The 27,863-nt window shown below is 32.9% G+C and overlaps 1 protein-coding gene across 3 annotated transcripts in view; it reads right to left on the reverse strand.

Annotated features, from left to right (window-relative positions):
* The window catches only part of ERBB4 (erb-b2 receptor tyrosine kinase 4), a 1,081,463-nt gene that overhangs the window by 460,940 nt on the left and 592,660 nt on the right, over positions 1-27,863 (reverse strand). The gene's annotated exons all lie outside the window — the stretch shown is intronic.

Below are 27,863 nucleotides of genomic sequence, written 5' to 3' on the forward strand. Positions count from 1 at the left end.
ACATTGTCCTTTTTTAAGATGCTAAAAGAAATATAAAATATATGGGAATAAAAACAATCATAAAATAGAAAAATTTTATGAAATCTTACAAGTTTAATATGGCATTTTGGGAAATGTTTTGCTGCAAATAAATTTTATTAGAGTATATAAACAAATGAAAGAAGGGCCATAAGATTAAATTAAAAGGTCTAAACAACCTGGAGTCTTCTCTTATCCTCCTATCAGCAACTCATTCAGGCTGTCCCATTAATATTATGGACTCTGCAGGCTGCCAAGGCTAACCATAGGCCTGCCTGACCCTGCACACTGAAGGCAATTGAACTTTTTGCTCACATAAAACTTGTATTCCTAATATTTCCCCAGAGCAACGAATCTTCTCATTATTAAAGTTTTCTAAAATACAAATCTGATCCAGGACTTTTTTCCCCAAGAAACTTTGCTTTATAGTGTCACACAAGGCTACTTTTCCAATTTCTTCTACTGCCACTCCACACCCAGAACACTTTTATCAGGGATACTCTGTCAAGGAAAATGAACCTTTTTAAATGTATAAGCACAGAGCAAAAGCTACTGAGCTTTTATAAGGAAGAATAAAAGCAAGATTAGTGAAAACATGGTAAAAGAACATAAATTTTTCTCTATATATTTAAAAAATATGTATGCATATAAGTATAAACATATACATGAATATATACATTCACAAGTTCAATGGGATAATGTTTGTCATTACTACATGCAATCAGTTATATGATTTTTATTCTATTTCATTAGATTTATGCAATATAATGCACTAAATTCATCCCACAAACCGTTAATGATTTGCAATGCACAATTTGAAAAACAAAATCTATTGTTTCCTTTTCTGATCTTTCAACTGTCTCTTGAATCTAGTCTATCTTTTTATAATTTTTTGCCATTAAATAGCTATTTTCAGGATCATAAATGGTCTTCACATTGCTGTATCCACTGGATTTTTCTTTCCAGGTGAACCTTCTTTGATTTCTCAAGTACAATTGTTCAGTCTTCATTTGGCTTTCAAGGCACTACTATCTTGGACTCCTAGTACCTACCTCATGAGTAACTCCTTCAATCTCTTTTAGTATTTCTACCTCACCCCCGCCCCCACTCTTGCCATGGTTCAAAGCCAGGCTATATATTTCTTATCTTATCCACCTATACTCACTACCTATATGTTTTTCCCAAGTTTCATGCCTATAAATACAGATGGCTGACAAACATGTCTAGTCCAGACCTTTCACTTGAACATTGTCTGCCTCTTCTGAATAATTTTGAATAATTCTGAATAGCCATTTCAAATTTCACAAGTGCAAAACCCAAATGATTCTCCTTTCCAAATTTGAGCTTCTCTAATCATCTGCATTTTGTAACTGATAAATCCATTCTTCCAGGTATAATACACAAATCTTGAAATCAACTATAACTACTCTCTTCCACACGCTATAGTTCATCTGCCAATCCTTTCTCTTCCAAAGAGAGCCAAAGTTCAACAGATTTCAAAGGAATTTACACTGCTATCATCTTGGTCCAGCTGTCCTCACATCTCACCTATTATTATTGCACCAAGTTTCTTTTTTTAATGTTTTATTTTTTAGTTTTAGATGGACACAATATCTTTATTTTATTTTTGTTTAATGTGGTGCTGAGGATCGAACCCAGTGCCTCACGCATGCCAGGTGAGCGCACTACCACTTGAGCCACATCCCGAGCCCCGCACTAAGTTTCTAATGGGCATCCTTAATTCTACCTGTCCCCCACAGGATTCTGTTATCCACACAATAGTCAGAATAATCTTTTTAAGCATTTATAGTCTTGGGAAAATTAAAATATCCCATATGATCCTTTAAAATGATGATTATATATATATATAAATAGCATATTTATATATACATATATGTGATATGTACACTTATATATGTGTATGTATATATATAGTTTTTTGAACTTTGTATATATATATGTATGTTTATGTATATATGTGTATAGATATGTGTCTTTCAATCAACATTTTAAACTATGAGAAAGACTGTTTAATGCACTATATGAGGTGAAAAGAGATGTGCATTGAAGTTATTTTTTAGAATTATTTTGAAAAGTTTTTTGCCAGGTATGGTGGTGCACACTGTAATTCCAGTGTTTCAGGAGACTGAGATAGGAAGATCATCGCAAGTTCAAAGCCAGCCTTAGCAAAAGAGAGGTGCTAAACAACTCAGTGAGATCCTGTCTCTAAATAAAATACAAAATAGGGCCCAGGAAGTGGCTCAGTGCTCAAGTGCCCCTGAATTAATTCCCCGGTACCAAAAAAAAAAAAAAAAAAAAAAAAAAAGTTCTTTTTTCAACACGAACCAACATTCTAGTGATATTTATACTTTGAAGTTACAATTTCATCACAATTTTCAATCCTGCTTATTTAGCCTTATTAACAGAGTATACAAAATCCATTTGCTAAATGAAGTTATTAGATTTGCTAAATCTAGTAACCTTTTTGACAATACACTTTGGATTGAGCAATAATTTAAATAGTGATCTTTTTTTCAACAATATATATTTCATATTCTGTAATTATATTAATATTATAGAGATTATAACATTCAAAATGTACTTGATGCTATATAAACATTATCCATGTTTGAAACTCTTATATTTTGAAGAACAAATAATATTTTTTTAATATAAAACAAACACTTTTAAAAATTGTAAGTACTTTCAGAGTACATTTTACTAGTCTTACATAAATATATACAAAAATTGTTTTAATCAAATGGACACAATTTCATAAAAGGATGCCCTTAATTATTTAATGCTAAAGTGTTCTGAAAATGACTTATCTCAAGCTGTTAGAGGTCCTCAGATAGTTTGCTAGGTGCAAATATAAATAAATTAATCAGCATTGCTTTACCTTTATAATAATGAATACAAAAGGCTATTTTCATCTGGATCTAAGAACACAAATCATATTTTTTTAAAAAAAATGCAGAACTGAAGTTTTTCTTATAATTTAAAAAAATTAAGAACACAGAAGTAGACTTTTAAACTTTTATTCGTATATCTGAATTAGACCTAGACAGACTTCACTCTTTGCCCCTGAATCAATCTGGATAACTGGCAATAATGGAAAGATTCTCCTTCGGTTTTTGGCCTATTAAATTCCTTAAAAACACCTCTCATCTCTAATATTTTTTTCTAATAAGCAATAACATACTTTAAATGAAGATTTTATATAAACATCTTTAAAGGTTTAATTTGCCAAAAAGAATAACATTATGAACTTCATTTCTATTTTCCTTTAAACTAAATAATATCTCTACATTGTTAATGTCATATTTCTAATCTTATCCTAGTCCAAATATTCTGGATTGAAGTTTTTATCTAAGGTAATATAATCATTTTGATAAGATACCACATAAAGAGGATGCCTAATGACACGATTAAATATGTTGTTTCATTGGTATTTCTTTTACATTTTTTTAAATTTTTTTATTGGTTGTTCAAAACATTACAAAGCTCATGATATATCATCTTTCATACATTTGACTCAATTGGGTTATGAACTCCCATTTTTACCCCAAATACAAATTGCAGAATTACATCGGTTACACACTCACATTTTTACATAATGGCATATTAGTGACTGTTGTATTCTGCTACCTTTCCTATCCCCTACTATGCCCCCTCCCCTCCCCCCCATTATCCCTCTCTACCTCATCTGCTGTTGTTCAATTCTCTCCCTTGTTTCCCCCCCCCTTTCCCCTCACATCCTCTTCTATGTAATTTTGTGTAACATTGAGGGTCTCCTACCATTTCCATATGCTTTCCCTTCTCTCTCCCTTTCTCTCCCCACACTCGTCTTTGTTTAATGTTAATCTTTTCCTCATGCTCTTCCTCCATGTTCTGTTCTTAGTTGCTCTCTTTACATCAAAGAAGACATTTGGCATTTGTTTTTTAAGGATTGGCTAGCTTCACTTAGCATAATCTGCTCTAATGCCATCCATTTCCCTGCAAATTCTATGATTTTGTCATTTTTTATTGCTGTGTAGTACTCCATTGTGTATAGATGCCACATTTTTTTTATCCATTCATCTATTGAAGGGCATCTAGGTTGGTTCCACAATCTTGCTATCGTGAATTGTGCTGCTATGAACATCGATGTGGTAGTATCCCTGTAGCATGCTCTTATTAGGTCTTTAGGGAATAGACCTAGAAGGGGAATAGCTGGGTCAAATGGTGGTTCCATTCCCAGCTTTCCAAGAAATCTCCATACTGCTTTCCAAATTGGCTGCACCAATTTGCAGTCCCACCAACAATGAACAAGTGTACCCTTTTCCCCGCATCCTCTCCAGCACTTGTTGTTGTTGGACTTCATAATGGCTGCCAATCTTACTGGGGTGAGATGGTATCTTAGGGTGGTTTTGATTTGCATTTCTCTGACTGCTAGTGATGGTGAACATTTTTTCATGTACTTATTGATTGATTGTATGTCCTCCTCTGAGAAGTGTCTGTTCAGGTCCTTGGCCCATTTGTTGATTGGGTTATTTGTTATCTTATTGTCTAATTTTTTGAGTTCTTTGTATACTCTGGATATTAGGGCTCTATCTGAAGTGTGTGGAGTAAAGATTTGTTCCCAGGATGTAGGCTCCCTGTTTACCTCTCTTATTGTTTCTTTTGCTGAGAAAAAACTTTTTAGTTTGAGTAAGTCCCAATTGTTGATTCTAGTTGTTAACTCTTGCGCTATGGGTGTCCTATTGAGGAATTTGGAGCCCGACCCCACAGTATGTAGATCATAGCCAACTTTTTCTTCTATCAGACGCCGTGTCTCTGATTTAATATCAAGCTCCTTGATCCATTTTGAGTTAACTTTTGTGCATGGCGAGAGAAAGGGATTCAGTTTCATTTTGATGCAAATGGATTTCCAATTTTCCCAGCACCATTTGTTGAAGATGCTATCCTTCCTCCATTGCATGCTTTTAGCCCCTTTATCAAATATAAGAAAGTTGTAATTTTGTGGATTAGTTTCTGTGTCCTCTATTCTGTACCATTGGTCGACCCACCTGTTTTGGTACCAGTACCACGCTGTTTTTGTTACTATTGCTCTGTAGTACAGTTTGAACTCTGGTATCGCTATACCTCCAGACTCACACTTTCTGCTTAGAATTGCTTTTGCTATTCTGGGTCTTTTGTTTTTCCATATGAATTTCATGATTGCGCTATACCTCCAGATTCACACTTTCTGCTTAGAATTGCTTTTGCTATTCTGGGTCTTTTGTTTTTCCATATGAATTTCATGATTGCTTTATCTATTTCTACAGGAAATGCCATTGGGATTTTAATTGGCATCGCATTAAACCTGTAGAGAACTTTGGGTAATATCGCCATTTTGATGATGTTAGTTCTGCCTATCCATGAACAGGGTACATTTTTCCATCTTCTAAGATCTTCTTCTATCTCTCTCTTTAGGGTTCTGTAGTTTTCATTGTATAAATCTTTCACCTCTTTTATTAGGTTGATTCCCAAGTATTTTATTTTCTTTGAGGATATTGTGAATGGAGTGGTTTCCCTCATTTCCATTTCAGAAGTTTTGTTGCTGATATACAGGAATGCCTTTGATTTATGCGTGTTGATTTTATATCCTGCCACTTTGCTGAATTCATTTATTAACTCTAGCAGTTTCTTTGTAGACCCTTTTGGGTCTGATAATATATTATCATGTCATCCGCAAATAGCGATAATTTAAGTTCTTCTTTTCCTATTTTTATGCCTTTAATTTCTTTTGTCTGTCTAATTGCTCTGGCTAGTATTTCAAGAACTAAATTGAATAAAAGTGGTGATAGAGGGCATCCCTGTCTTGTTCCAGATTTTAGAGGGAATGCCTTCAGTTTTTCTCCATTTACGATGATGCTAGCCTGAGGTTTAGCATATATAGCTTTTAAAATGTAAGTTCCTGTTATCCCTAGTTTTTCTAGTGTTTTGAACATAAAGGGATGCTGTACTTTGTCAAATGCTTTTTCTGCATCTATCGAGATGATCATATGGTTCTTGTCTTTAAGTCTATCGATGTGGTGAATAGTATTTATTGATTTCCGTATATTGAACCAGCCTTGCATCCCAGGGATGAATCCTACTTGATCATGGTGCACATTTTTTTTGATATGCTTTTGTATTCAATTCGCCAGGATTTTATTGAGAATTTTTGCATCCAAGTTCATTAGAGATATTGGTCTGTAGTTTTCTTTCTTTGAAGTGTCTTTGTCTGGTTTCGGGATCAGGGTGATGTTGGCCTCATAGAATGAATTTGGAAGAGTTCCTTCTTTTTCTATTTCTTGAAATAGCTTGAAAAGTATTGGTATTAATTCTTCTTTGAAGGTTTTGTAAAATTCCGCTGTATACCCATCCGGTCCAGGGCTTTTTTTGGTTGGTAGTCTTTTGATGGCTTCTTCAATTTCTTCCTTTGTTATTGGTCTGTTTAAATTGTGTGTGTCTTCCTGACTCAATCTGGGCAGATTGTATGACTTAAGAAATTTATCAATATCTTCACTATCTTCTATTTTATTGGAATATAGGGTTTCAAAATACTTTCTAATTATCTTCTGTATTTCTGTAGTGTCTGTTGTGATATTGCCTTTTCCATGCCGTATGTTAGTAATTTGAGTTCTCTCTCTTCTTCTCTTCGTTAGCATGGCTAAGGGCCTGTCGATCTTATTTATTTTTTCAAAGAACCAACTTTTAGTTTTTTCAATTTTTCAATGGTTTTTTTTTGTTTCAATTTCGTTGATTTCTGCTCTAATTTTAATTATTTCTTGTCTTTTACTACATTTGCTGTTGTTTTGCTCTTCCTTTTCTAAGTTTTTGAGGTGTAGTGTGAGTTCATTTATTTGTTGTTTTTTTCTTTTTTTGAGGAAAGAACTCCAAGAAATGAATTTCCCTCTTAAAACTGCTTTCATTGTGTCCCATAGATTCCGGTATGTTGTGTCTGTGTTGTTATTTGTCTCTATGAATTTTTTTATCTCCTCCTTTATGTCTTCTGTAACCCATTGATCATTCAGTAACATATTGTTCATTTTCCATGTGATATAGGATTTTTCCTTCCTTCTTTTATCATTGATTTCCAGTTTCATTCCATTATGATCAGATATGGTGCATGGTATTATCTCCATGCCTTTATATTTACTAAGAGTTGCCCTATGGCATAATATATGGTCTATCTTTGAGTAGGATCCATGTGCTGCTGAGAAGAACGTGTATCCACTTGATGATGGTTGATATATTCTATATATGTCGGTTAAGTCTAGGTTATTGATTGTGCTATTGAGTTCAATAGTTTCTTTATTCAGCTTTTGTCTAGAGGATCTGTCTAATGGTGAGAGCAGTGTGTTGAAGTCACCCATAATTATTGTGTTGTAGTCTATTTGACTCTTGAACTTGAGGAGAGTTTGTTTTATGAACATTGCAGCTCCATTGTTTGGTGCATACAAATTGATAATTGTTATGTCTTGTTGGTGGATGGTTCCTTTTAACAGTATATAGTGTCCTTCTTCATCCCTTTTGATTAACTTAGGTTTGAAGTTGATTTAATTCGATATGAGTATGGCCATGTGAGTGACATGATTTTTCCCAACCTTTTACCTTCAGCCTTTGTATGTCTTTTCCTATCTTTTACATTTAATATGTGCCCTTAGCTCAAAAGAATTAGGAAGTTTCCTGGAGTTTGATGCCACAAGTCTTATTACAGAGCCATAATAGATCTGCTTAAAGTGCCTGCATATAATGAATGTAAGTTACCATGTATCTGACAAAACTAATTTATAAAGTAGTATTCTAAACTATTTAGCTGACATCTATTGAAACAGAATGTTCTGCACTCATATTGGAATGACCATAGAAATTTGCTAACCTTTCATGACACAGTGACTTAAAAATCCGTTACCTGTTTTTAACAAAATGCATTACTTGGCTATCATAATTCTAAGAACAAGCAGCTATCCAACACTTTCAGGATCATTGAATTAAAAAATGATAAGGAAAGAAAATCATTAACTAATTTATATTTCTCTTCTAATGGGAATAGAATTAGTAATTACTTTTGCTGTTGAATCATCCTGTAGTCAGTCACTTGTATCGAAATACCATGCCTGTCGTTGAAGGTGTGGGACTTATTGACCTAAGTCACAAAGTGCACAGTGGTATTTATAGTCCATTATTAACACAAGTGGAATAGAACCTTCATACTTAACCATCTAAACTATTATTCCCAAATTTGCTTTTCCTATGCTGCATTTCCTAGACTTAACCACATTTAGTGGTAGCTTATCTTTTGTAAAAATGCATCGTTATTAAATTAATTTATGAATAGATTTAGGCATTTGAAAAGTGAGGAAAAGGGAGACGATAGCTTGCATATCCAAGACTTTCATTTAACAACCACTGCTGACATTCACAGAAGTTCTAATGATCACACATCATAACTTGAAGTTTGACCTATTTCATAGAACAACCTATAAGCACACATGAAATTAACTCCTTTAACATTTTACCTGTTGTCCTTGTTGAAAAAACTATAGAAACCATTGTTTGAAACTTTGAAGCTCTCTTCACTTTATCTACCTAGTTCTTCAATAGCACTAGTGTAATAACTATCTCATTAAAGTGACCTTTATTTTATTTCAGTCCAAAAATATTTTTTTCATTCAGAGTGCATCTATCAATACCACTTCATATCACATTTATTATATTTTTTCTAATAAGAGTTGAAGGGAAAAACAAGTTAACAGATATTTATTCTTAATCAGAAATTATGATAACAATCACTAAGCAATTTCAGAATTTTTTTAATGATACTTTCTTGCCAAACAAACCTGTAAAATTGCATGGTATTGTGTTTCACAGTATTTACAATTGACAAAAATTTGTTCATGATTCCACTGACATAAGTTATAGTTTTTTGTTGTAGAATAAAATTTGAAGACATACCCCAGACAAGAACTCTAGTTTATTTACCCTATGCGTTCTCTAATAGAGAAGGAAATACCTTTGGTAACTTATGTAGACCACAGATCGGTAGCCACTTATTTTTCTTAATTATAGACTATTATGTCCCGAAGATAACAACAATTAAATTAAAGTGATGGTTGTAGAGTCTAATAGATTTGTCTTCCTTGACAACCAATCAAATACTAGATTATTGGTAAAAACTTACTACATAGAATTGGACTGTACAGAAATGAAAACTTAACCAAACTTATAAACATAAGTCCTCAATTTCAAGTAAGCTTGTTGGACCCTCCTCCTGTTACACCCAGAGTTCCATTTAACACCATTCTTTGCTCAGCACATACGGTGTCCTATGCCTATTCTCACAGAAGGGGATGCTCTGTACACACTGACCCAATTCTCAGCTTTCCATCACAGGCACTATTCCAAATATAAACACCCAGGAGCATCCTGAACTGTAAAGTGATTCCTAAACACAAGGCGCATTTAAGAAGGAGAACTTCAAAAAAAAGTAAGTGGCTCTTGCATTCTCAATTAGAAATCCTTCTCATACTGGCTGGGATTTCTGAGTACATCAACATAGAGAAAGCAGTTGTTCTCATGTCTTAAAATAGCACAGATTGAACATTTAACCTTTCTGCTGCCCAGTCAGAGTCTAATTACTATTTTATGTTGAACCAAACAGGCACACACATGCACACTTACCAGTTTGCATTTTTCATAATGTAATAGAATATAGATGAAAGTAAAACCAATTCATTGCTCTTTAAAAGTAGAAACCTAGAGTAAAAGGTGTTTGCAGGTATTTAAAAGAATAATATCAGACTAGTCAAACTCAATTTTTCCATTAAAAAGCTTGATCCTTCAATGTCACTCTATTTTAAGGATTTACCCTTTGGTAAAGTGTTTGGTGACTACTTATTCATGATGAGGGATAATTATATTTTCTAATTCTTGTGTTATATTTAGGCATGTACTAAAGCTCTGGAGAGGACATGAACTCCTAGGACACTTAGAATAACTGTGACTCCCCAAGATTTGTCACATGCTCACTGTTTATGAGTAACTCAGTTTATTTATTAGATACTGGCAATGCCTCCTCGCATTTACTGAGGTTTAATCAGCAGAATATTCTACATAGACTGGCATTTTCAATTTTCCTGAAGGATATTTAAGTTCTGCTATCTCTTCCATTTCAATGTTTTATATTAGGAATTCAAAAATATTTCCAAGCCAACATCTCAAACTTAAACTATAATGGCTTAATGCTGCATGTGTATATTCTATGCTTAGGGTTGTCAAATTTACTTTTTCTCCTGTGGCTAGGGAAAGGAAAAATGGTTATTAAAAATCAATCATCATCTCAGCTTGACTTTACAATATTATATATAATAAAATAAAATTGTCTTTAAATAAATATGCATTCATTTCTTATTTTTCTTTCATTTGGACTAGCCGTTGGAGGGAATGATAAATGATATAACAAGCTATTCTAACAGTGTAAGGATCATGTTTTCCTTGCCGGAAGCCCAGAGCATGTGCCTTACTTCTGCTTTTTACTAGTCCTATAGTCTTGAGGATGCCACTTAACTATCCTGAAACTCATTTTATTCACCTCTAATGGCTTTTGCTCTGTTCTTAAATAGAGAACTGCTGCATTCAATGAATGGGCACTTCTCTGTGATACAGAAAAGATTGTCTGGTAAGTAAATGCCTGAGACCCCTTTTGGAAGCATGACAGGTGTGTGGTGTTGCTCTGCGTGCAAGAGCTGATCCTGGCAGGAACAGTCAGTGACCTGCTGTCAGAGCCTGTGGAGGTAACCTGAAGGAGTGCTCCAAATGTCCTTCTGTAAGCATTATCCACCTGGGGAAATTTCTCATCCAATGACTACCAAAGGATAACTCTGCCATAATTGTGCTTTTCTCCGTGGCCACCCCACCACTTGCACATGTTTATCCCATTGCAAGGAACCATCTGTGCTGTTTTCCAACATCATCATCTCAGAGGCCGAGGCATCACATGTAACTGGAGTATTTATTACTATGTACACATCTGGCACTTTTGGAATTGTCAAAGAAAAATGACAGCCTAATAACTTTTTCTGTATTTTATCATCCTTGATATGAAAACTCCAGTAGATGTTGGCACTCAAAGAATAAAGGATGCTGTATCCACAAGCATCCCTTCTAATAGCAGAGAAAACAGGAACTTTTGCATTTATATCAACAGTACAGAGTATTCAATTTTTTATAATTTCTTTATAGAAATGCAACCATTTGGGCATGGTTGTATAGGTACTGATTATTGTTTGGCTTTGTTAGACATTATGTACCACATTTATGTTCAATTTTAAGCCATTTTTCTTATATTTTGGGATTCAAGAAGTATATTACTGAAAAACTTCACAACCTTCCTATTCGTATAAACATCAAATGCCTATTCTTAGCTGTATTTCTTTGCTTCTTTCTGTAATTTGTTTAAGTATTTGATCTCTTCATTGGACTACATATGCTTCCTTGAAGACAGGAATTATAATTAGTTCATTGTTTTGTTTAAACAATAATGTACAAAAAAAGCAGTGGGTAAAATTTTTATTAAGTTACAAATTTACTAAATTGAAAATTCCTCTAAAGGAAAAGTATAATGATATTTTATGAGGAATTTATTTATGACACCAAACATTTAAGCAAATTAAAAAATAAATACTATTTCTGGTATATGTGATATATAATGGTGGAATATCTGTATTTCATACTAGATAATGTAGTGGAGAGTATTTATTGCCAGCAAACAACTAAAATATATTAAATGATAAGACAGTAATTTAAATGTATCAGTTTAAACTAAGTATCTTTTCTGCTTGTACATGAGAAAAACTGCTATTGAAAAGAAATTATCTTTCTAGAAAGTGTTTTGATTTCTCCCTTCTTCCTTTCCTTTGGAAAATTTATTTTGGGCAACTCGTGTGAACCACGTACCAAAATGAAGATTTACTGGCTAATAAATAAAGCCTTAAAAAGGAGTAATTTTCCTTTGGTATATTATCAGAGTATTTTGTACTATAAACATCATATCTTACAGTTATATATTGTAATCTGTAATAATAAAACAGCTAGAAATAAGAGGAACAGAGAGAAGCAACTTTCTCTGATAACTACTCAGAGGATATCATTTTATTACTTAAAATATATCTTAATTCCTGTTTTTTACGAAAACTAAAAGCATTCACTTAGTGAAAGTTATTCCTGTAATCTGAATCCACACATCATATTTCTCTGGATAATATTAAAAATTAATTCTGTTGAACTTTCCCCCTGAATGTCTCATATAAAACCTTCTATTGCATTTTGTTCACTATTCCTTTACTGTTTATTGAAACAAATTTAAAATAACTCTCTTTACCTCCAAATGCATCAAAATTTTCTTTCCATTCATTCCAATCAATCTGATGCCTAAGTGTCACATATATATTATCACTCAGGCTGGGGTTGTGGCTCAGCGGTAGAGCGCTTGCCTAGCACATGCAAGGCCCTGGGTTTGATTCTCAACACCACATAAAAATACATAAATAAAATAAAGGTGTTGTGTCCAACTACAACCAAAAACATAAATATAAAAAATTATCACTGTAGTTCCAAAAGCATTACTTGAATAGTAATCAATACTAATCTCAATAGTTACTCATTGTGTGATTAATTAAAAGCATGAAAATTAAATGTGTTTACAACTTTTTTTTTTCAGAAAGGGAAATTGAACATCATATTGAATGAAGGTTCATCTTAATGTCCCATAGTAATTTACCAAATTTGATCAGCTTGCCTTAATGCCTGGAAAATTATCTTGAGGCAGGCAAAGAAGAACGTAAGCAAAATTAAACAAACAAATTGCAAGAAAAATCTCACTTTGAGAGGAACAGCAATTAATGAGAATCATATACATGATTTTAAAATGCTGTGACTTTCATTAGTGTGCAGAATTGTGGTTGGTTTTCTAAATACCCTCCATGTACTTGAATTAACAGTTTAAATCTCATATATTATTTCTATTGAGATGGGTACTCAAGAAATGTGTAGGTTATTGACTATTTTTCAAAAGAAAAACTCAATCCAGAGCCATATTTTTTTTTATTTCTTTGGGGCACAAATTTAGTTCATCTCCTAAATAATATATTGAGAAAGAGACGTGTGTTAAATGTCTGTTTTTGCCGCATTGCATTCATTATACAAAAAAGAAAATACCACTGTTAATTAAAACTCATTTCATCTTCTTGGTTGTATGAAGCACTAGGTTTAACAATAAAATAAAATAAATGTTATTGTTCCTGTATCTCTGGAACATTTTCCTACTATTATATTTCATTATATCTTACAGATTTCAAATAGCTAAAAACTGAAAACTAGTTGGAAGGATAAAATGACAGCACATCAAATTATTAGCTAAATATAGTGCTATAGGAAGAATGTTCTGAAAAGATTGGCTGCTTAAAGATAAAGCAATATTAGGGTCAGCCCTTAATGTCAAAGGCAAATAAATACAGTTCCAAGTATCCAACATAATATGCACTAATAGAGGGGTTTAGTTGGATCCCAGCTGAGGCAGGTGCATGCTCATCAGCTGTGAAGGCAACACATAAACACCACATTCTCACGTGGACATGCATACAGAGCACAGTATAAACCAGCCCTTGTAATGTACAAAACACAAGACTGTAACATGGAAATCTCAAAAAGTAATGAGCTCATATAAATGCTTAAACACTAGCTTCCATGTCCTTATGATTGTTTAATTCATAACTATCCAAGATTTTAAAGCATATATTGACACTGATCCAGGCTGAAACTTGCAGAGAGAATTATTTCTCCAAAATACATAGTAGTTATTGGACCTTGAAGAACTTATATAATTTGTGTGCCTCAGTTTTCTTATTTTATAAAATTTAAATGCAGTGCTTACCACAAAATCTTGTTATTAGAATTATGTATAAACACATTATATGCATGTAAAACAGCACAGTGCCTGGCTTATAGTACCAAATAAATGCTGATTACTATACTATAATAATAATAATAATAACTATTATTATTATATAGATGGTTAATAGTATATTTGAAAAATAAAAAACACAATATGATTTATTTAATTAGAAAGCTTACATGAATTCACAGAAGCAAATTTTTCAATTAATTTTCAGTTAATAATCCATTTATTTTGCTAGAATTTTAAATAACACTAAATAGGAAAATTATTAATTATACTATAGAATCACTAGAAAAAGGGTAGTTCTCAAAACTCCTTTTTATATCACAGTAAAAGACTTGGTTGTCAATCCCAAACTTGGCTTAAAACACAAATACGCATTGTCTTAGAGTTATAGAGAACACAAGTCTGAAATGGGTCTTTGGGCTAAAACCAAGATATCAGCAGGGTTGTATTCTTCCTGCAGATTCTGGAGGGAAATATGTTCACTTGTTTCTTTCAGCTTCTAAAGGTCATCTGCATTTCTTGGCTTGCAGTCTCTTCTTTCACCTTCAATGCCAGCAAAATGGTCCAGATCCTTCTCATGCTGCCCTGTCTCAGTTCTCATCTTCTAAATCCCCTGATACTTTGAAGAACTCTATGAATCCCATAGGCCAATCAGAAATCTAGGATAATCTCCCTATTTTGAAGTCAGCTGATTAGCAAATGATTCCATCTACAACGATGATCCATCTTTGCCATATCACCATCCACAGGTTCCATGGGTGATACATGGCTATTCTGAGGGGCTTTATTCTAACAACCACCTACCTCTCACTAGTTAATGAGAAACAACTTCTATTTTCCATGCCTTTTAATATTGGAAAGAATTTTTAATACATTTATACATACTTAACATTATATTTTATGAAAAGTAATAAATAAGAGAAAGGAAAAAGACAATCACTGATATGTATGTATTTTATATGTAATGATCAGGATCAGAGAACATCTCTTTGAAACGGTGATATCTGGAAAGCAATTTGAAGGAAGAGAAAAAGAGAAAGCCAAGATTGGGGGATAAGTTTGAGCAAAAAGAACTCAAAGAGTCCTAGCAGGAATTGCTTTTGCTGTGCTAGGGGAACAGTCTAGAGGAAAGAGAATATAGGAAATGGAGTGAGAGAGACAGATGGGCAGGATTGAAGAATGAGGAAAGGAAGAACACTTCAGGTCTGTGGGTTGCTTCAAGCAGATATTTGGGTAGAAGAGTATCATGATTGGAAAAGCAGCACTTTGATTGTTGTGTGAAAAAAATACTGTTGCAAGACAAGGTTGTAAGTTATGAAGTAGGAAGACCAGTTTGAGTAATTGTAATAATCCATATGAGAAATTTTGGTGGAAGCAGAAGAGGTGAAGAGACATGTAGAATTATGGATATATTTTTAAGTGAAAAGATGGCAAAATTTACTGATGGAAAAAATTTGAAGTCAAGGGGGAAAGGGGGTAAAAAGCCTAAATGACATTAGATTTTTATCACAAATAATTGGAAAAACGTGGCTCACATTCACATAAATAGAACAAACTATAGAGAAAACATCTTTTGAAGGAAAACATCAAAAGCTCTATTTTGGGACCTGTTAAGCTTGTAGATACTTGTGGGAAATCTGTTATCAGACTGTAATAGTATCCATCAGTATTTATTCTCTTTTCTTTTAACAAAAGATTCCCTGAGTTTAAACTGAGTACGTTTCTTGGCCTCTCTTGAAGCTTGGCATGGCTATGTGGTTTAGTTTTGCTCTATGAGTACAAAGAAAGAGATGTGCACTAGTTCAGACTGTGATCTTAAAATAATTATATGGGAGTTCTTTTGACCTTTATTCTGTGCCTGCCACTAAATGCCTAAGATCACAGGGCTGTGCAACCAATTCATTTGGTTCAGTTAGATATTTGAGTTTGGAGGTTTAAGTTAAAAACGTTTCTTCTTAGAAGAATAAGACCTTTATGCCAAAAGGTACACGGTATGTTTTATCTTGCAGATATCTATATAATTTGTACACATTAGCCACTGAAACTTCACAGGGAAATAATATAAGCTAAATCCATGTACTTCATTTCTCTCTAAAAATGGTATATTGCTTAAGTCAATATATTTCAGGTCATTTTTAATAATTTTTTAAAAAATATTTTGTTTTAGTTGTAGTTGGACACAATACCTTTATTTTATTTTTATGTAGTGCTGAAGATTGAACCCAGCATCCCACACATGCTAGGTGAGCGTCCTGTCGCAGGGCCACAACCCCAGCCCCTATTTTAGTTCTTTTTAAATAGCAATTTCATTTGTGCCTACACCAAATATAACATCTAAGACAAAGATAATGACTGGGCAGCTGACTACTATATGAGCCTGTATACAGTGAAGAGTTTAAGCTAAGAAATGCAACTGGGAATCTTCAGAATCTGGGTGACATTTGAAGATTTGACTAGATCAGCTAGTGATGTTTATGCATTTTCTTCAGACAGAAATTAATTTTCCCCACGTTCCTGGGTCCATTCCACTATGATGAAATAGGTATTGAATACATAGCATAGCTTTCATCTTGATTTTTTTCCCTGTGTTACAAGTCCGTAATATAACCAGAATGCTAGAGGCTGTATAGACTTATAAAATTCCAGAATAGGACAGTAATTTATATATTTTTTGCCTTAGAAGAATATCAAATTCTTATTTTAGTATTCTTAATTCTACCATACAGAGTCCAGACTCTCTTTCTTTCCACTTGGATATTTAGGTTTATAGTTTTGGTGCTAAATACTATGGAACTCTATCAAAAGTGAAATATCGAAGAACCAACGAGTCAGAAGTAATTCTGTTTGGTCGAACAACACTTATTTTTTAAATTAAATTTTAGAGGCTTAAATAAAGTTTCCTTTCTAGAACTTACAAAACACAAGTCTTTGGGCTGGGGCTGTAGCTCAGTGGTACAGCACCTGCCTTGCATGTAGGAGGCACTGGGTTCGATTCCCAGCACCACATAGAAATAAATAAATAAAGATATTGTGTCCATCTACAACTAAAAAAAAAAAAACAAGTCTTCATCATTCCAGTTGGCACATGAATACAATTGACTTAGATTTGATAGGTCTTTGAGTTTGGGAGTTTAAGTGAAAAAAAATCTTCTTGGAATAATTGAACCCTTATGCAAAAAGTTATATGGTATATTTTATTTTGCACATATTTATTTAATTTTTACATATCACTCACTGAAACTTCATAGAGAAATTTATGTTCTAAATCCATGCATCTTCATTTCTAACATGAAGACCGAAAACAATATATTTAGGTATCTTCTTCAAATATACAGTTTATTACTTTTAACAGCACAAAAGAAAGAAGGAATTAGGGTTTCACAAGACAGGACCCTAGGACACACATTCTGCAATTCTCAATGGACCATGGAGGTTAAGGACAGCTTGGCTGCCTTAACATAAACACAAACAAACAAATACGTAACAAAAACATAAACATTTCAGAAGGTGACAATAGTGATCCTTTGTAACATACAATCCGTTATTTTTTATGATATTAACATACCTTTAAAAAATCTTGTGACTACAAATAGGGCATGGTATCAGTTCTTTTTCCTCCTCTGGCAAAGGACCTCAGAATGGAAAACTATTAAATAGATTTTCTCCTTATTATTATACTTGGGATTTCAAATCTATGGAGGAATTTTGGCTCACAAAATCTTCCTTAATAAAGACCTTCAATAATCCACAGTGGAAAAAAATCTATATAATTAAATAAAATCACAGATGTAGCTTATTGCATATCAGTGTGTATATACCAAATGTATATGAATACATTTTATTGAGTCATGAATCTGAACACCATCAGAATCAGGTTGTTCCCAGATTCGCCCAGCATTTTATGAAACCTATTATTCTTATCTGACATTACTGCAGTATAACCGACCATAGTGACATTTGATTACATTCCGTTTTATTATTGCTTTGTACCAAATTGTTCTCGCCAATAAGTGATAAAAATGCAGAGGCAATTGTTATACCAACACAAATACATCTATTTCTCTGTGTATGAAGAGTGTCCAGGCGCACATAACAGTATAGACCCAGTCTCTTATTTAGACCATTATAAAATAATAGCATTAGAAATTGAAAATTAATATATTTTTAAAATTAGATAAAAATATATTTCTCAGCTAATACAAATGAATATTTGTAAACTTTTTTCTAATCTCTAACTTAAAGACTACCATATGGAATATTAAAATATAAGGTTATATCTCATGTAAGCTACTAGAATATTGCAAACAAGTGAGCTATTTCCCTGAATGCTGATGCTCGCACATGCTTATTTTGTGAGAGTATCCAATGCATTTGTACTGTGGGATATTCTGGGCAATAAATATCCACAAGTTACTTGGAAAACACAACTTTTCCACTGTCTTCTTTGACAAATATTTCCTAGCAATGAGGAATGCAAAAGTCTTATTGGTTGGATTTATAGTTTTTAAATTTCTTTTATTTTCCCATTATCATTAGATTATGATTATTCAGACATGTATATTCATACACATTTATGTATTTATGTGTTTGTGTATGGTGTTCCCATTACTTTTCCATTATAATATTCTACAGGAGAAGAAGATAACTCAGATAAACCAAAACAAAATTCTAAATTTAACTCATAATTAATATGCTTCCAAAGCCTGGACAATTCTTCTATGTAAATTCCCTTTAATGAATTTAACTGGTCATTTCTGCAAGTGATTAGCCGATAGACTGATTCTGCTTTTCCATAAAGTTATAACAGGTTGACCCTTTTCACCATACTTCAAAATACATGACTGTTAGTTCCATAATTGTTAAAACCACTTGCTATTACCTAGATGTAAACCGCATTGAACCTATATAACACAAAATGAGTTAAAAAATTATTTCATAAGAGAATAATAGGTCTATATTGTCACATCTTTTATCCTGCTCAAAACAAACTCTTTTACTCAAAGTAATGTGACTATCTTATTTTATTACTTGGCAAAACAAAATATTGTCAGACAAATTGAATGATTTCTGGGTAATAACCATCATCCCTGTTTGTGAACATCATTGCCTGCAGCATCAATGTTTATGAGAACAAAATACATTTTTTGTCATAGATTACCAACTACATGTTTTTGCTAGAAAATGACTTATATAGGTTAAGAAATATCTGCAGTTTGCTGTCTGTATTTTGTACACATTCTACAATGCATTGTAAAATGAAATTGAATGGTAATATGAAGAACCCATGAAAATTCTTTTAAATTGGTTTAATATCTCTGATGAAACAATGCACATCTTCATTTAGCTACTATTCATAACAGCATATTAATATTTTGTTGTATTTTCTTAAACATTGGTATCTCTTTAAATGATGTATAAACACCAATGTAAAATGAAAATAAAATAATGTAGAGGATAAAATGCAACTACATGGTAAAAATGAAAACAACTAGAAAAATATTTTACAATTAAATCTCTGCCTTTGAGCCTAATTTGCAGTTTTGTATCTAAAAATATGAGAGTAATCAGATCTCATGAAGTTGTGAGGAATAAATAAGAATATCTAAATAAAATATTAAATGCAGGATGTGGAATTTGGGGAGCAATCAATACATGCTTTCAAAAATACTGAAATTAAAAATATTAAAATTAATAAAATAATGCATAGTACAACAAAATTGTCACCAAATGGGGACCCAGGCATTACTTATTCCAACTATCTGGTACCATGTCTTTCATATATGGGTCTTTTTTATGTGAAAAATGAAGAAATTGAGTTTGATGATCTCTAATATTAAGAAAATAAGCAAAAATAGATTTTGCTTGGCTATCAAATTAAGCATATAAAATTAGAAAAAAGTTAGTAGAAAAAGTAGCTAAGACAAAACAACAGAAAATAGTTGAACAAGATATAAAAAAAGGAAAAAAATCAAATCATAAATGAAAAAAAAAGGAAAAGTGAAAGACTCGAGGCTAAGAAATGGAATTTTATAAATGACATAAGAAGACATGAAATAATTTTAAAAAAAGAAATTTTTAAAAAAAACTATGTAAACGTAACCTGGGCAGGCCAAACCGAAAGATAAATAATGAACCAAAAAAATCCAAAAGGAAAATGCATGCATAATACGCCTGGAATTAAGCCAATGTTAGAAATGTTAGAAAAGCATGAAATTATGCATTGACATGGGGGACTTTTAATGATACTTTCTATACAAATATTGCAACATTGTTTTATTTTTAAACAGAAGACAACTTCTCTTTGGAATTCTATTCTCTCTGTCCTTTTCCAGTTGAAGTAAATGAAACCCTAGGATTGAACACAACCATAATGTAAATCTTAATGTGTGAAGATTTTTACTTAGTATCTTAAAAATCATAAACAGTAATAGTAATATTAAAATTATATCTTTGTAAGTGTTTTTTGAAACTTCTCAATTCCAAAATCAGTACTTACATACTTTACACATATTAATTTATTAAATCTTGAATGCTTTAAAGTTTTTCAAGTAAAAGCATACACCAACCTGACAGAACTTGGAAATTCAAGTTGAAGTCAATGGATGGATTGAAGCTGACCCTGCATTCTCTAGCTTGGAAGAAAGTCGTAATTTTAAAACAGGTAGCAGTACAGGTGGAGCTTAGGTAGCAAATGAGAAAGGTTTCAGGCGGGTCAGAAAATAAGTTAATTTATTTTAGCTTCTGAGCTCTCTTTTGAAAAGTAAAATATACCTGATTTATACAATTGAAGATATTATTTATATCAAGTATTAGTAAGAAAACGGGCAAAGAAATATAAGCAGTAAAACATTTAAATTTGTTTTGAACAAATTAGACTAGAATACAATTAGACTAGAAGTCAGAATGTCTTAGGTACTCAGTTTCCAGTATCAACTGCTCTGTACCCCTTCTAAGTCATATGTCTCTTAAAGTGAAAAGATCTTTATTCATGTTGTAGTGTACTGAAGTTTAAAGTCAGAAGGCTCATTTACATAAAATTTAACTCTAGAGATCTTGAAAAACATGTTTTAATATCACTTGGTAATATTGAATATTAGGTTTGAGATGGTAGTCACTATATCCATCTTCCATGCATTTCCTCTGGAAACATAGTAGGACTGATCCTGTTTCCCATGCCTTTCCTTCCTCTGTGAGGAGGAAATGAAAGAAACACATTTTACTCCCACTTTTCCATGTTCTTCGTTTTCCATTCCCAGTCTCCTATGGTACCACGCCTCAAAACGGACTACAAAGATTAAAAACTAACTACTTACAAAGAGTTTTATTATTCAGATACTCTTCCAATAGTATGGAGGTTAAGCACATACTCACTCTGGAGCCGGATTTCATGGGTTCAAAATCTGAATTAACCATTTGGAATACTATTGAGAATATTGCTTCACATTTCTACATTTCATGTTCCTCATTTGTGAATTGTGTGTACTTGAAATGTACTATTTTTATGAGTTTCAAATGAAGTGTAATGCCATACTCTTGGCACAATGTCTGGGCCTTAATGAGAGAGATTTTGATTTACTCAATAAAGTTTAAACCTAGATTTTTTTCAAATCATTTCCATTTTGAAAAGAGATGTTATTTTAAAAAGGCTTCAAGCTCCATATAAAATTCAATACAAATACTCTCCCCCAAATTATAGAATTGATGATACCTTTCAAGGATAAGTTCACAATCATCCCAGGAAAATGGTTACAAAAAAATAGTCATTTAAATTAAAAAAAAATGAATAAGATCAAAACACTGATGGAAGAAGCAGAAAATAACTCTAGTAATATGTTCATGAACACACAGGGTTTTTATTTAATGCCATGGTATTTACCCTTTGGAGCTCTTGAAATGGAAAATTTTAAAATGGTCACTGACCACAGGAAGGATTAGCACATTTTTTTATCTTTTTAAACCACAACATTTAGATATTACATTTTATCAGGCATATTATAAAAGTGATTAGTGTTCTAGTTCCTCAGAAGTGAGAAGTTGTTTATGGTTCCATTTCCATGCATGGTCTGTGATAAACAGATTTCAGAAAGTAGCTGGAATAGGGCCGAGGCAGGCAATTCAATATGTAGACATACTTTCATATACTGCAAAGAAAAATGCCATGAACTCTGCCAAATCCATTGATCACAGTCCCAGAAAATAATACCTATTCTGCAAAATCTCCCTATAAAATACATAACATTTTAAATAATCATTAGTATTTTTAAAATTTTTTTAATTGTGCAGGACTATTCCATTTCATTTAGGATGTGTGTGTATGTGTTAGTGTTAGTGTGTGTGTGTGTGTGTGTGTGTGTATTTATTAAATTGTAACTTTGCCTTAAGTTTGGTCCTAAATCATTACTGTGGCAAAAAAAGGCAAAAATATGGCAAAAATTACTATTGTATTTTAAAAATGCAATTGACGTAAGCACTGGCATGAAGATGTCATTTAATCTAGGATCACATTAGAGGCAATTAATTAATAAAGAATGTAGCCAAATATGTCAGAATCTAAAACAGCCCTTTTGGTTCAATGCACATCTGAGAGCATGATAGATTTGTTATTAAACCCTTCCGTAATACAATAGGACTTCACCTTAAAAAGTATTTAGCAAAGCAAGTTTTATATTTGTTAAATACTTTTGTTTTCATTCCTAAAATTGAACCAATGTAAGAACCATCCTTCTTCCTATGCTGCATGATAGATCTCAAGAATATTAACAAGAGTGTCTATTCATGCAGAAAAATGCAAAAAGATAGTGAATTTCACTACATGTTCTTTATTGCCCTGACATACAATTTTTTTTTTTTGTAATTGGAAAATTGAAAAACCTCCAATTTTAACACAAATGCATTAGCATGGCACACTTCCACTTTGACCAGAATACTGTAAGAAGAGTTTGCCATTATAGTCCACAAAACTCCTCATCTGTATGTGGTAAGCACTTTTAAATCACTTGGAAAACAAAAAGCCAGTAGCGGCTATTAGCAGGCTGTTGGCATGTTTGGGGAGCTCTGACTTCTTTTAGTGTTCTGGCTATAATTCTGAACAGACTCAGCCCAAGCTTTTATGACTACAGAATGGTGGGATTTTTTTTTTTCTACTTGCCAGGTGATAGTCTTATTTATCATCTCATGTATAGATCCTTTGAACGACAGAGTATAATACAGTATAGAGAGCTGCTGAAAAAACATATTTTGAATTACATTTCAATGTTTAGGAATAATCCAATGGCAATACAAAATAACTTAAATAATAAAAAAAAAATTACAGATTACTTTCTCTAATCTATCCCAATGTATATTTTTAAGCAAATGAGTAACAAAACATTTGAATATAAATATGCTTTAAACATAACCAATATTTTCCATTTCTATTGGATATAGGTGAAGCATACTATCAAACTTTTTAAATAATAATATTGTTGTATCTTTATGAATATTTAACTTCCTTATAAATATTATCACTTTCTGCTATTATTAAGATCAATTCCTGTTATAACAAGCAAATGTTGATTGAACTGGAGTTGTGGCACTAATTTATTTTATTTAGAACTGTTTTTTTTCATATCATTAATCAACCTATATTTATGTATCTGAGAAGGAAATCTTTCTTGCTGGCCCATATGATCCCCTTAGTCCATGAAAGTAGCAGCTTAGAATGCCAGACCTGAGCAGCATCAGGTGAGCCAAAAGTATAATCTGAGCGTAGACAGAAAGTCTTGTTCTCAAGATTGAAAAAAGAAGGGAAAGATCAAAACCAATAACAAAGCCAAACAGAGTGGGTCTGAAAATAAAGTTAAGAAACCCATCCATCTCTTCACCCAACCATCCATTGAACAAATTCATATCTGTCAGTGAATGAGAGAGAAAATGACCCTGTTCTCTTTAGATGAATATTCTAGAGGACACAGACATACAGTAAAGAAGTTTTTTAAATGTTATTATTAATTTTAAAATGAAAAAATCCACAGATAGTCAAAAAAAAAAGGAAAACATCAGGTAAATAGCTAGGAAGTAGGAAAAAAATAAAACAGCATGATTTTACAGAAAGTGATTGTTGCAGAGCAAGTGAGAAGGTGCTGGGTTGGTTTAAGTAACCAGGATTGTTAGGGAAGGCGTCTCTGAGATCATAACTTCCAAACTTAGAACTGAATGATGACAGGAAAGAGCTATGTAAAGACTAAGAAAAAGAAAGAGCAGTCATCAGCTATTTTATACTTTATTTCATCTATTTCTAAGGTGAACGCTTCTTTCATATTATGATGCCACTTAAACAGGGTGCATGTTATAGTTACTGATAGCTGAAAGGCAGTCATAACAGTCATCCTCTGTGCATCTGCAAACTTATTTGTTATTTCCAGTGGCATTAAGGAACCAAATCAATGTTTTAACATTTGAGCCATTCACTTAAGGAATATTTGAAGAGGAAATAGGACTTAATAGGATTTATTACATGAAAATGTTGTGATACTACCATCTGGAAAGATCACGAAATTAGCAGCATTATTGTTAAGGAGATTGCCAACAGTGTCGAAGAATATCCCAGAAACTATATTGGAAGTCTCTTTTCATAAAACCTAAACACGAATCCTCCCAACAACACAGACGATAAAATGGGTAGTTGAAAAATGACATTGGATTAGATTTGCATTGTAAGAATTCCTTAAACTATTTATTTCAATCGTTTTGTATTTTTTTTTTTTTACATGCGAACAGGAATGACCTGGTAAAAATTACTGTCCAAATAAGTCTGATATTAAAAGGCTTTGGCAATATATAGGAGAAAGTTCTAAGTGATAAGAAAGAATTGTATTGGACTTTATTTGCTAACATCTTTTCTATGTAATCGTACATAAATTAACAGTTCATCATGAAATCAGTTGCATTTTAGAGATTAAGATATGATGGCTCTTCCCAAGGCTCAGCTACATAGTGGTAAGTAAGGCAGATGTGGTCCTAACAGTCAAAGAGCTTTTACTCTAGTGGGGAATAGAAATAATGTAACTGAGTAAATTAAATAAATTGGTAATTACAGGTTGTGATAATTACTGAGAAGACAACAATAAAAGCAATTATGCACAGTTCTCTAAGTGCTTATGGGGGATAGGGTGGGATGGTGGATCCAATTTAGATTAAAGGGAGGTGCAGATTGCCACAGAAAGCCTGGCAGAGGATACAACCTTTAAAGTAAGACTTAAAGGAAGATGAGTCAGTCACATGAAGGGTAGTAGGAAAGTATTTCAGAGAAGGAACACACACATACAAAGTGAGATGTGTAGAATGATCTGGGAAAAGGAAGATTTGATACTCTGAATAGCAAAAGAAAGAAAGGAGATTGGTATGAAAAGGGGTTGGTGGGGACCTGGATGAATTTCATAGAAAACAGCAATAAAAAGTTCTTATTTTATACTAAGTGTAAAAAGACGGTATTAAGGTGTACTGATGGGGGTGGGGCAGGGAATTATCAAAACTACATTTTCAAAAACTCACTCTGGGTGCCCTAAGGAGACTGAACTATAAGTGGGCAATGGAAAAGAAAACGGAAAGTCCAGTGAGAAGGCTGCAGGTGTATTAAAATTCAGAGCTAATGATGATTTAGACTAGAATAGGCACAGGGGAGGTAAAGAGAGATGAACTGGTTCCAGATATGGTTTGTAGTAAATTGACAGGACTGTTAAGGCCTACATAAGTTGAGTAGACTGATTGCTTCTCAAGAACTCAAGGATGACTTTGAAGTTTCCAATTTAAGCAATCAAATATACCATAATACAACAACAGATATTCTAGTAGGGAAGTGAGAAGGTTCAAGAATTTAGCTTTGGAAATTAAAATATTTTGTAAAAGTAAAATATTTTTGTTAATGTGCAATTATACATTTTTTTCACATACTTTATGTTTCCTTTCTTTAAAAATATGCAAGTTTATCAAAGAACATATATAATATTTATTAAAGGTGCATATTATCTCAATGTTCTAGATAGTTTCCAGATGTACAAAGAAACTAAGTTACTTTACTGACCAAATTTTAAACAATATGCATTATTTACATAAAATAATAGGTTTCACTGTGACCTTCCATAAATGCATATATCATACATTGACCATACCCACACTTTCTTTTAGCCATCCCACTCTCCCTCCCTTACTCCTTCCACCTGCCTCCTTCCCAGTTCCTAAAAGTCCCTCTCATAATTAATTTCAGGTGATCTTAATTTGTTTTCAAATTCCATATAAGAGAGAAAACATGGCTTACTTTTTCTTCTTGACTGGCTTATTTTGCTTATCAAAATGTGCTCCAGCACCATTCATTTTCCTTCAAATGGCAGGAATTTGTTCTTTATGGCTGAATAATAATCCATTGTGTATATAGACCATATTTTCTTTATTCATTCATCTAAGAGCCCCTAAGTTTATTCTATAACTTGGCTATTGTGAATGGTGCTGCAATAAATACCAGCACAGAGGCATTTCTTCTGTAGGCTAACTTCATTACCTTTGCATACCCAGGAATGGCACAGATCCCTCTCTGTGGCATTCACATCCATTCTTGCTAGAAATGTTTGCTCTAACATTACAGAAGCAACCAATTCTGAGTACTCCTGTGCAGTGCCCACAACAATTAGATTTTTTTTTCTTCTCTTACTGTTGGAATGACTGACAAGGAGTAAAATATCAGATCCCCTTATCTGTGCCCACTAGGGAAAGGGATATCAGTTGGGGTTTTTGTTCTCCTGTTCTTTTTTTTTATTGTTGGTCGTTCAAAACATTACATAGTTCTTAATATATCATATTTCACAGTTTGATTCAAGTGGTAAGAGAAGAATAATACAAGTGGAAGAAATGTTCTCCTGTTCTTTAAGTGGAAGTACCTGCCAAAGTTCCAGCAGGTCAGGGCTGAGCTACATTTAACTCCTCTTGACTGGGCTGGGAGTATAGCTCAGTGATGGAGTACCCACACAAAATGTGTGATGGCCCAGCCTCCATCTCCTCCCATATGAAAATACACAAAAGGTAAAATCAGAGCAACAAAACAAGAATAGCAACAACACCCCAAAGAAAAAGAGAGTGAGAATATAGAGGATTAACAAAAAGAGATAAAATAAGTAAGATTCAAATTATCAAAAGGAAAGGACCTGAGAAAAGTTTTAGAGGGTGAGAAAAAGTTAAAAAAAAATAAATAAAAAATTAATAAGAGAGAAAAGAAGAAAAACAGCAAAAATCAATGATAACCAAAATATTAAAAATAATACATAAAATTTTCTTTTCCACAGAAGTATTTTAGTGAGGGAGACAGAGTGGATTACCTCAGTCTGTGGTGTTCATATCTTCTCTGGGTTTTCTCTGGTTTCTTCTCTGGAACAACCTAGCCCATAATGAGGAACTCCCCAAGCAAAGATTCTGTTCATAGGTTTTGGAGCTGCACACTTCTAGGATGGGGGAAATGCCAACACTGAAGTATATCATTCAACTAGTGCAGAAAATGAAGCTTCCTAAGCAAAGATTCTTTTTTTTTTTTTAATATGACAGTGGAGTGCATTACAATTCTTATTACATATATAAAGCAGAATTTTTAATATCTCTGGTTGTATACATATAGTATATTCACACCAATTCATGTCTTCATACCTGTTCTTTGGATAATAATGATCATCACATTCCACCATCATTAATTAGCAAATATTATTTCTAGAGGTTTTTATACTGCTCAGATGGTCATGGAAATGCCGGTTCTCCAGGTTCCTGCACACTCCCTCTGGTGGGGAGAAACAGTGGAGCTAAAAAGATCTTCACTGAGGGTGAGGCAGGTTTTATGTCTGCTGCCCACAGTCCTAGT

Source organism: Spermophilus citellus (genome assembly GCF_964194105.1).
Source record: "Spermophilus citellus genome assembly, chromosome: 11".
In the NCBI taxonomy this organism is placed as follows: Eukaryota; Metazoa; Chordata; class Mammalia; order Rodentia; family Sciuridae; genus Spermophilus; species Spermophilus citellus.